This window comes from Excalfactoria chinensis, chromosome 4 (assembly GCF_039878825.1).
Source record: "Excalfactoria chinensis isolate bCotChi1 chromosome 4, bCotChi1.hap2, whole genome shotgun sequence".
In the NCBI taxonomy this organism is placed as follows: domain Eukaryota; kingdom Metazoa; phylum Chordata; class Aves; order Galliformes; family Phasianidae; genus Excalfactoria; species Excalfactoria chinensis.
Genome location: NC_092828.1, coordinates 11,395,751 through 11,408,237, shown reverse-complemented (window position 1 = coordinate 11,408,237; position 12,487 = coordinate 11,395,751). Strand labels below are relative to the sequence as shown.

General features: G+C 37.6%; 1 protein-coding gene across 1 annotated transcript in view; it reads right to left on the bottom strand.

Moving 5' to 3' along the window:
- Positions 1–1,633: 1,633 nt before the first annotated feature.
- C4H4orf50 (chromosome 4 C4orf50 homolog) overlaps positions 1,634–12,487 on the bottom strand; it is a 77,801-nt gene continuing 66,947 nt past the window's right edge. Inside the window, exon 16 of the transcript XR_011903580.1 lies at positions 1,634–6,005. The gene's annotated coding sequence lies outside the window, so the exon portion shown is untranslated. The remainder of the gene's footprint in view (positions 6,006–12,487) is intronic.

Here is a 12,487-nt window from a genome sequence, read left to right as displayed (position 1 = left end):
CAAAACCTGATTCTTTGTTCCTAATGGTAACATTGAGATTTAATGACTATGTTGGGAAAAAAGTCAGTTTGTTCCGCCACAGGATGCCAAAACCTGTGTAGTTACTGAAATGTGTAGGTGGTGCACTCAGGAAGACATGAAGGTCACACATCACCTTAAATACTGGAAAAAAGTATTCATTCCATAAGATTTTTCTTTCCAAAAGATGAACTTAATACCTCAGCAAAATATATTTCTGATGGTACCACAGTAGGTCCAACAAGTTGCACATGATGCATTAGTCTGCTTCATCATTCAGAGTTGAAGAGTTTAAGGTCCACAAAACCAAGACAGATTGACTCTATTTACATGGTTTCTAGTTAGGTGTCATTGTTCAGGTTCCTAGTATGGCTCAGGTTTTTTTTTTCAGCAACAAAGAAAAAATGTTTTTGTTTTTGTTTTTTTGGTGTTAAGCTTGAACATTCATCTTAATGCTAATGCATAAGGAGGCTGAAAGGCTCAAAGAACACATCAAAGGAACATTTTAGAAAACTGTAAAACTTTCATGTTAGGAACAAACATCATGTCCATCTTTCTTCATTTTCACATTTGCTTTCATAATACAGGCCTTTGCTTACTGAAATCTGTGCTGTAAGTGAACAGATGCATACTGTTCTTCTGTCTGTTAAGAGATAAAAAATGTTGTTTCAGCTGCTCTAGAAGACCCAGTTACAGCCTGATGCTGTCACCCCATGAATTTACCTAAAAATACATATGAAACTTCAGAGAACTATATTGTTTTGGAATATTCTGCAGTCACTGTGCTTCATCTCAGCATAACTTGGTTGAAATTGTTAACCCTCTTCCTATAGAACCTTTAAGCTTTATATTGACATAACACCAGTGACAAATGAATTATATTCCAAATAGGCTAGATGAGAGATAGCAGAAAACCTAGACAAATACTTGCTTCCCTCAACAAAAACTTTCAACAAAAGTCCAATGAGAAATACATGATTTACCAGCCTCCCAGTGGTAGCTGGAACTCTTCTTTCAACAGCACGAATGCCAAGAGCTGTAAAATGGCTTCTCAAATGCAGGAGCTCAGAGAACATGCAATGGACATTTTCCACCTGTTTTTTTTTTTTTTTTTTTCTGTTGCATATTTTACAGCAGAACATCAGACCAAAGAAAATAATAAAATAAAATAAAATAAAATAAAATAAAATAAAATAAAATAAAATAAAATAAAATAAAATAAAATAAAATAAAATAAAACAGTATGAGCAGAGAGAGTGAGAGAGATCTGAGAATTCTTTCTTCCAGCGGATAAAGCTGAATCACTGACATTCCTTCGCCGTTCTACACAACTATTGGATTTCTGGCTGTTGTGTTCTTCTCCTGCCCCCAGTTCCTGTACATTGGAAATCTGGACCACCCCTTGATATGGCAGAACTATGGACCCTAAATTCCACAAGAAAGTAAAGGTGCATATTTCCTATTTCTGAGGAAATACAATAGAAAGACAGCCAATACTGTTCTGTTAACTCATGCTAATTCTGCAAAGTCATCAGAATCTGAATGGCAGTTTTTCTACCAAGAGGAGCAAGAACTAAGAATGAGCAGTATCCTCATTCTGGTAGCAGACCAAATAGCTAATAGTTGATGGCCCTTCCTCAAAATGGAGACTTTCTTGGTTGTTATGCAGGGATACAGTTGTGTTTACAACTATATTTATAAGTTCCACCACCATTTTGGAGTTAAAAATAATTAAAATTATAAAGTTTTTAATTTAAAATATGCATACATTTAATATACAAAATTGTACAAATTATACATTTAACTAACATAGAAAAATACATCTTGTTAACAAGATAAAATGTCAACATATCTTACATAATTTGTGAGAATTATAAATCTGTGATAATCATCAAGTAGACTTTGTGACTTCATTACAATTCTGTATTCACCCTAATTACGTTGAAAATTAATACATATGTACAATTCACATCCATGGTAAATGTCTTAAAGTGGAAATCTTTATTGAAAAGTTATCCATAAACAGATCAAAATCAAGAGCAGTCTCTATCGTGTTACTGAAACTTCTTGGTTAGCTTCTACACTTTGACACCCAATTACAGGGTAATCACGGGTAAGAGTTTAAAACTGTTGCATCTATTTACAACCCTCTTCCTCCCAAAACATCTAGCTGGTACATCTGTTTAATAAGTATCAAACCATAAACCCCAGTCTTTTTGTGAATTCTTTGGCACCTCTTGAAATGGACCCAAACTTGTGTCCCCAGTGCTTCATGGCAACTACAACACGAGTGGCTGTGCAGAAGAGCTGAATAGCTGCACAGCAGTAGAGCTCTAAATACAAGATCTCCATACATTATTCACCCCAGATTTCTCATGAATACCTCAGGAGGTGGGGAAATATCTTTGTTTCAGTCAGTGTGAGTGTTTTTCCTCCTTACTTAATTTACATGGTTTCTTTCTCCAAATCCCAGACAAAAGACAGAAGCCTAATTTATAAACAAGCCATAAAAGTCTGTTCCATGCTGTATCTTGTCTTATATACTGTGAGCTGTGTAATGATTTTCTTCTAACTATTTACATGTTTTTTAAAACTTGTTTGTCATCAAAGGGAGCAAAATAGACAACCACTCCTCTGAGTTTCATGCCCACTTTTTTTTTCTTCTTCTTCTTTCTTTTTTTTTGCCTTTTGGTAGCTCTGTACCAACAAACTATTTTTAATTCCTAGAAGATAAAATTCCCTCCCCATCTCCAAGCCAAAGGCTGAATTACAGTCTTCAACTACTCCTAACATCTGCTTAGGAACACCAGTGAGAACATAAATGACCTCTCAAAGGATTTTTGCACAGAAGTGGTCTTAAGCAGGTAACGTCGTTTTCCCTCATTTTAAAAAAGACACAACCACTATTCTGAGAGCAGAGAAATACAGATATTCAGCATCCATTAGTTCACACTGCATAGTTCCCTCTCATCTTGGAATTTACATTTGCATATTCATATTCCAATAATGAGAGTCTGTTACAGACAGAAATAACACTGAACAGGAATTTATACCACAGATCATGACGACTCCAAATCAAGGTAGGTCTTCACAGCTACTCATCTCTCTTTTCCCTTCCTATGTATTTAGAAAATGCTAAACAGAGAATATTGATTTAATATCTATCAGATGTGCTAATATCTATCAGATTCTTGAGCCAGGTAGAAGATTGCGTGAAATCTTGGTCCTAGGGAGACCAATGGAGATTTGTGGTGCAAATATCTCATTCAGTGCATTTAAACTTGTTCTTCTTTTTAAATTCTACCTCCAACTTGCAATTACCCTTGTTAGCAAATAATGGTTTAGGCATGGATGGCAGTGGTCAAACTTAAGTTAGCTGTATTTTTAATTCACACTCTACATAAGAAACAGTACACTCTCTTTTCTAACATTTTTGTGGGGACAAAAATTTCTGTCCATAATCCTATTGCTACTGATTTCTAATGCAAATATGTTTGGAGCCAAAGGCACAATATATTTTAAAGGAACTCTGCTGAAGCAGGAAAGAGGTTTGAACAAATTTCTGTAATCCTAAGGTCTGTTTCCCCTCTGCCTCCTTAAGGCACTAAAGGATTTCCAAAGGATTAGTAGCAAAACCCAGCATGTACACGTCCCTCCCTCCACCCACAACCATAGAAAATCAAAATACTAAAATCCTTCCTCTGCAAGTTAGAAATACAGGTCAAGGTTTACACTTTTTAAAAGCCCACGAGGTTAAACATCATCCATACTTCAGTATGGAGGTTTAACTTGAGAACCCTACGGTGTATGTGAAATATTTCCCAGCAATTGCATTATTCTGAATGTAATGTGATTATCGTGCAGGAATCAATCATGGTACTTCCAAGCATATGCCATCCCACAGTAGTATGAAGAATAGAATTCAGGCTTTAAAGATTACGTAAGGAGCTGTGGAAATACATTAACCTATATTTTCAGTATCTTGTGATGCTCTATGCAGTATAGTATATGGAAATAAGTGAACTATCATCATGTAACACAGCCCACTTTGTCTATTTAGGGTGACAGAAGAAGGTTATTTTTACTTAGAATTTAGCAGTACCTCAATTCTGACTGTGAGGAATTTGGTCAAAGCGATATTGTGCATATAAAGCAATCAGAACAAAGTGCCTCATTTTGCATTCCAAGAAAGTTTAACGCAAAACAATGACATACGTAAAGCTGTGCCCAGTCTGTCTGCCGTAGACAGCACATCTAAACAAGTTAACTTTTGCTTAGCAAAAGAAAACTGAACAGACTCCGTAGCAGTTAGGCAACATTTTTCACCATAAGGTATCCAGAAAATAATAACTGGAACCACCGTTTCATCTGATAATCTCTACATTTAAAAATTTACTGTTAGTGATTTGTGGTAAGACTAGGATTTTAATTCATGATCCTCAGCCACGTGGTCTATTAATTAATAAACAGGGTTTTCCAATATTGGTAGGACAGTTTTCATATTAGGCTGTGGCAGAATTTAAAGGCAATCGTGGTACAAACCACAGAGAATGAAGCATGCTTTATATTTCTTATGCTAATCATTTAGAATGAAATCTAATGGTAGAAAGCCTAAGATGATACAAAATGGACAGATAAGTTATCAGTATTTGTAATTCATGGGGGGATATTATGGATAAATGCTAGGAAAAAAACATGATGTTTTAGTTCAACACTTAATTCAAAAGTAAGTAGTCGGGTTTAATTGCCTGAGTGCTGTGGAAATGATGCATGTTTTCTGGTGGATGGTATGCAAAGGAAGAGAAACCTACGCACATGTCAGTGCTTCATTCTAAAAACTTGTAGTTAAACTTCGAATGTTAATGTGCCAACATGACATCTTGTTACTAATCATAAGATGGAGATACACATTACAATGATTTTGGATTCCACCACTTTCTTATCCTTCTGCCTCCTTTCAAAGAATATCTGTTATTACTGGGAGACTCAGCTTTGTAAAATCAATACATTCTAGCAGCAACCTCAAGAAGAAGAAGAAAAAAAAAGGAAAGAAACACAAAAAACAGTTGTCAGCACTGAGAGTCCATTACAATGAAAAGGACAGTGTGGGAGATCAGTATCTGTGGCTGTTCCCACTTGGACAACACGAGTTGCCAACAGCACTGTGCAAGATTTTAGTTAAAGAAACAATGTTTGTACCTATATGACCACTTAGAACTGCTCAAGCACAAGTCTTGCATGAGTGTTCACGTCTCCCTGCCTTCACAAATAGATACTCAGGTATGAATCACAGGAGATATGCGTGCATAAACGTACACTATGTACTGTAGTTGCAAAATATTTTTTCATAATATGTAATATTATCAACCAATGGGCGCAGAAACACCTACTTCAGGAAAAGAATGTATGTATGTGAATACTTTACCTGAAAGTTAAATTCAGTGTGGCCTATTCATGTGGTTGAATACCAATCAATCTAGAGCATTAGGACAGAATACTTGGAAGTTCCAAATGCTTCTCTTGTGCCCATGAAGTGCATCTTCAATTTGTACCTTGTAAAAATGTAGTTTTATCTCATTTCCTGGACAGTTTATACCTTCATCTAACATGTCATCAGAAATACTGAACACTGTAACTTAGAGCAAAGCCTCTTTCTGAAATGCTCAACGCGATAGGAGGCTGAAGACATTGCATGCCCACATCAGCAGACCCATGAAGACTGAGGTCTGTGCTTAGTATGATAATTTCTTAAAATGGATCTTCTGAGATCTTAAAAAAACAAAAGAACAAAATAACAAACCACATATCAGCTGGCTCGCACGGTCAAGTTCCACTAAAGGATGTGGTTAAAACACGGTAGATGGTAAATCGGTGCAGCTTCTCAGTTTTTTTCCCATAATGAAGCAGTTGTGGTAATCTCCACGTCAGAGCACCTTTCGTCATTCCTCAGAGCAGTAATTGTGTCTCTGTAACCAAAACTTTACTCCCTGGATAAGCAAAAGGAGAAAATACAAAGAGAAAAGCGTAAGATAAGAATCTGGATTTCCACAGTGTAAAGAATCATTCATTACTTGTTCAAGGACAAAATCATGCATTTGGAAAGCAGTGTGCTTTGTGTGCTTCCATGCATACATAACACAATTGCAACATTAACAGAACACATTGTGGGAACTGAATTGTTCTAAACATGTTGAGATGTTTTCCCGTGATTAACTGATTTTAAGATGAAAGTCATATCTTTTATTTCTCCTTTTTGCTGCTCCTTGTTGTGAAGAAGTTCCACTCATCCATTTATCAATATGAGAACAAACACTTCCTACCATCTTCCCAAAAGCATTTTGTAATCCTCTTGGTGGTAGACTCTCAGGGTGCATTCCAGGGATGACAGCCACCAAATCCAACATTCCAAGTAAACCCTATCTATATGTCTCTTCCTTAGACCAATTTCAAGTTCATCATTTGGATCATCTCTCAGATATAAAAAGCTTGGATTTGCATTTTCTAATGAGGCTACAATTATTATTGTCAAATTCTGTGAGTGATGCATTGCCTGTATTTGTTGTCTAAAACTTAGTGTCTACAGGAGAAATGTTCATCTTAGTATATTAAGAGCATGGGAAATGACACCTACATTCAAGAATCTAAAACACAGATATATTCAAGTCATTATTATAATACTGGCTAGCAATGGAAAGTAACTGTTATTACTAAAACATATCCTATTCACTGACATTCTCCTCAGAAGAGGAAAATCAGAAAGAGGGAAAGAAAAAAGCCCTATGATTTATACTTTAGGATAGGAAAGTTTTAACCAGCAAGAAAAACAGAACAGAAAATCATACAGAGTGAGGCAGAATAACAGGGAGGCCATCATTTTTGGAGAAGCAGCTATATGGGATATTGTAGGAAACAAAACCAGTGAGGTATGCAAGAGACAATAATTGAGTCAGGAGAGTGGCAGCTGTGCAAGAGCACAATTGTGATTGCTATTGATAAGAGGCATTAGGAGTCCTTCCATACTCACTAGTTCAGATTTCCATCTTGAATAAAAAGGTGACAAATATTCAGTCTTGTTTCATATTTAATATAACACAAGAAGCTTTCTGCAGCCTTTTTATGATGTTATACATTATCTCCTCTGTTTTCACTGTAGATGGATCCAAACATCCAAAGAGTTAGGGGAGTTTCTTTTCTATTCATGATGAAATAGAGCCCTGTTCTGTATTGCCAACAAATGGAGTACTTTGCAGGTCATTCTTTTCTTCAGGAAAAGAAAGGGAAGGCTTCTAGAGTGCCATGCCAGGCTACAGAATCACAGAATTATTTCGTTTGGAAAAGACCCACGAGATCAAGTTCAACCATCACTTCACACTAACAAGTCTACCACTAAACTATGTCCCAAAGCTCCACACCCACACATCTCTTTTATACCTTCAGGATGGCGACTCTACCATCTCTCTGGGCAGCCTGTTTCAATGCCTAACCATTTTCTGAGAAGAAATTCTTCCTCTCATCTAATCTAAACCTCCTCTAGCACAACCTGAGGCTGTTTCATCACATCCTAAAACCATTTCAGGTCCTATGAAAACACTGTCTCTGGGGATCACCATATTTTAGTATGAACTTCAGTCAGGACAATATGCAGCAGAACATACTTACAGCTCTCCCTATCCGCACCTACCAATAATTTCACAGGACTTCAGCTATTTCCCTTTTTTTTTTAATGGATATTAGAGAGATAATATTTCAAAGAGAAATATGATCTTGTATTCTGTCACAGGTTACCTAGATTTACCTGTATCTGTGACAGGGCAGCCGCCCCGTAGGGCCTCCCCTCCCTCCCCTCCCGGGGCCCCGGAAAGGAAGGGAAAATAAAACAGTGGCAGCAATCTAAGGAGGAAAACTTATTTTACTAAATATGATATCGGAATACAATGATTTGGGCTAATAAATCGAACAAAAACAGAGAAAGAGAGTCCCCGAAAACCGAGAGGCCTACTGTGAAGTCTAGGCGACACGGCAGGAATGCTTCTCACTCCCTGAGAGTCCGAGAGAGAGAGAGCGAGTTCCAGCCTGAGAGTGAGATTATAGATGTCCTCCTCCCATGACTTATCTCTGGCCGCGGCGTCCTCTGGGATATGTAGTTCTTCTCCGAGAGCTGAGCACCTGGGATGCTACTATTCTACGGAACTGGAGTATGGATGATCTATACTGCACATGATGTTATGATGTGGAATATTGACAGCAGCACTACAAAACTATGACATATTCTGAACAATCTGAAAGACAATCCTGTCCCTCCCCTTCCACTCACACCAAGTCACATGAAGATAAGACTCTGATCCCATAGGTTCTGGACAGGATCAGAGTGATGAGATCCCATGACCCTCTAGTCTCAGAAGCATTTGCAGTCTGAAAACAATTGTTTGCATAATACTTCATTCCATTTTTACATGTTTTTTCTTGAAAATAAATTTCTAATTTTTCTCATATTCTTCACTTTCTTTTTCACCTTCTTTCCATCACCTTTGTCCTTGCTTCTTGCCATGTGTTGTTATTTATCCTTCCTTTTATACCATGTCTTTTATGACCCTTGTGCTTCTTGCAGTCTTATTTTCCTGACACAGCACTCATCCATCTCCTATTCTCTTTGTTTGTACCACTTACCTAAGTCATATGGCAACACAAATGGCTACTGATCTGTTGTAATTACTCTTGTCAGGGAGGATGTCTGTTTTGTGAAGTGCTTGAGGCAAATAAAGGTCTTCATGATGTCACTTTGCCAAAGAAAAATACTAGCTAAGCATTTACAGTGCTTAAGCATGGAGGTGCAGTCACCAACAGGGTTTTGCAGCAATTAACAACCAGCCAAGTCTTTATTAACAGCGAGACTCATGATTTCAGCAAGGTATCGCTGGTGCTCAGAAATCTGCTGGCTTCCTGTTCTTTGTTAGGGCTAAAGCACATGCATGAGCAGCAATGCAAAGGCTGAGTTCATGCTCCTCCACATCACAAGAGAAGCAAAATCAATCTCAGTCACCAGCACAAAGAACTGCTAATGCAGAAGGTCATTAAAGAAAACTGACTTCTTCACGGCCTTGCAGCCTTAAAGTGAATCTTACAAAAATAAATGATACGGCTGTACCATACTCTCTAATCGAGGTTTGAATCATATCCAACATAGCAAAGATTAGTGCATTTTCATATGCTCAGTAGATGTTCTTCAGTTTTTCACAATCCTGTGTGCTGTCTGCATTCATTTGTTCTGGCTTTTCCTTGCCATCCTCATCTATCCTTGTTCATCATGTGCTGAGATTCCCAAAACTCATAGTAAGGACCTCAGAAGGTCATTAAGATCATCCAACTCTAATAAGTGTCTGTTATGAAGCCAGACCAGGTTGCTCAGGCCTATATTTATTCAAATCTTTAAAACCTCTAAGAACGGAGAATGCACAAACCTCTCTTCTTTGGGCAACCTGTCCTACAGATGGATTGTCCCCATGGAGGAAAGGCTTTTCCTGTATTCAGTCTGAATCTCCCTTGATTCACTTTATGTCAGCTGAGCCCAGCAATTCCTTACAGGCTGTTGTGAAGTCTCTCCAGTTCCAGCTCTTCTCAGGGGTGAGCCAGCCTAGGTCCTTTAGCCTCTCCTCAAAGGGCAAGGGCCCTTTCCCCATAGTACCTAAACTAACATTTTTAAGGAACCTGAGTGAGAAAGCACTGGTAATGCTATCCAAGGCCATTACTGTGCCCTCACCAATGCAACTTGTTCAAAGGACAATGATTTAATGAATGTAATGATAGAAACAGTACTGACTGCTCTGCACAGACTCATGATTCATCCCTGCTCACAGCAGTGGAACACAACCAGTGCTCCCCAGCTTCAACTACTTCTAGAAAGGGTTGTCTTATCTGACACCTTTACCCAAGGGAGCAGGGCTCTGCATCCACTGCCAGGGTCAGTGGTCAGAGACAAACCAATATAGGTACTATTAAGGCAAACAACAGCAGGGACAAAGGGAAAAAAATAAATAGAAACCACACTACAGGAGGTACATTCCTAAAATCTCTACACCATCTTCGGGGAATGCCTGTTCTCTTTTTCAGTTAATGAATGCACACACACAAAACTGCCAGCTAAACACTTCTTTCCACTAGGAAGTTGAAGTTGGAAAAAAGGAAGGCATTATTTTCCTCTTATTCTCTGAAAGAGAGAGTGAAAACTGGTGATACCTCTGTAAAAACTTTCCATGCATCTGTGGTCGGCTCAATTGGTGGACCATCACTTAATTCCAACTGCTTCACTCTGCTTTCTGAATAATTTCAGCCAATGCCTACTGGAAACAATTCCTAATAATAACTAACATCTAATATCAAAGAACTGAATACAGTGTAACAACTGAAAAGAATTCATGCTGCAAAATGTAAAAGAATTACTCTGCTCTGTTTTGACCATTACCAATCATTGTGTATTATCCCTACTTTGACATCACTGAGGCACTATTGGCTTTTACCTCTGTTCCAGAGCTACAGCAGCACAAAGGCAAGAAAATGTCAGGCAAAAAGGCTTGTGTTGTTCTTCAACATTTGATAATGTACTTACAGATATTTGGTCTATCAAACATAACGGGCATTTGGTCTTTTATATATATATTAATTACAGAAAATTAAAGGTCTGTGGCATGCACGCCTTATTAGGAAACAATCTACCGTGAACTATTCTACGCACATCTGAGATTACAAATTAAGTTTGATTACTTGCCTATAGGAAAGCTGTTGAAGAAGAGTGATTGCAGGAAAAGAAGTGTTGCAAAGCTGCCTTTTGCCACAATACACATGGGATCCGTCAGCTTTATGGTAAATAAATATTGTTTCAACAAATGCATTCTGTAAAAACATTTGATTTTTGTATTTGGAAAAATGAAATCAAATAGTACTCAGTGGGATCTTATTTACAATTTGCTGCTTATGAAGGTAGTTTCTAATTGATGGAGCTCAGGAGGTGTGAATCTCATTAAAGTCCGAGTGAAGATGTATTGATCCCTATTACAAGCTAAGGCCGACAGAGCTTGGCTGTATATCAGAGCAAAGGAAAAGCTATGGCAACTGCATCCCAGAGGAAAAAACAATCAACTAACCAGCCGTGGCTATTAAAAATCATAAATAATTATATTATCTTCTGTTAGAAAATGAAATCATGGTGATCTAATTTTTTTGTGGTTAATAAATATATTACGTACTAAGAAGTTTTGCATTCACAGATATGATTCAGTATTGTTGCTCTGACTTCATGCTATTGTCTCTTTCCAAACTAACACAGTAACTCTGGGAAAATGAATTCATGCAGTGATGTATGAGCTTTGTTTTAACCAAACTGTACACAAGACAAACTAATTTCATTAACAGTTGGATCTACATTATGCTCAATATACAGCGTATGAGTAGTGCTATTTCTTGGTATGGAACTCTTCTGGAAATTGTAACACATTCATTTTCACACTGTTTGGAGAAGAGCAATTTAGGAGTCTTCTTTGGGGTAGAGCAAACAGAAGTTCCAAATGTGCATGGACAGTTGAATTCGCTGCTGTGCTGAGCACCATCCTGGATGTTTATTTCCTCTACTAATGGTATAATGTTTAATATATAGGAAGAATATATTTGCTTTCAAAATATCTTCTAAAATAACATTTCTATTAATACCTCTTGTTCTGCTGCAAGACACTCAACTCTGACATGCAAATGCATACAGAAGAATCCTGACGTGTATCCTGCTCAACAAATATTGCAGAAATTTGCAGGCAGGCAGCAGTAACAGATGAACTTACAAGATCAGTATCTAACCCATAGTCTTGAAAAAGCAGCCAAAGCAAGCCAGATTGCCAAGAAACCTAGGGTGAAACATGCTGATATGAAGCAGTCCAAGAATTGCAAATGACAAACTAAGAAGCCTTGAAGTCTGATCACAGCTTGTTGAGAAAAACACGTGTGTGTGTGTGTGTGTGTGTGTGTGTGTGTGTGTATGAAAGAAAAATCCAGCTGGATATTTTTTTTTATGAAAAAGAGTTCCCCCAGTACTAGCCCCACTTAAAGATTGTCCCTATTCCAATTTAAAATAAGAAACAATGAAAAAACACCTTTGTATTCAAAGCATCTTCCACAAGATCCTGTTTGATTTTGCTGCACAAGCATCACTCCCTCCAGAGCTTTTGGTAGCCTTGAAAATCTACTGGCGCTTGTGAAGTATGGGGTCTTTTTCTTCTAGGGTAAATTGAGAACATGAATTTAGTGTTATTTAAATCACTCTTAATAAGACTGTTATTATGGAGTTGAGGGCTAATACAAATGAGTTAATCTCTGATTATATGAACAAGAAGAGCATGGCACCTCCAAATATGCAGCATGGCAACTACACATGTACGTTAGCGTCATAATACACCTAGTTACAAATGGAACATATGTGTTTCTTCCA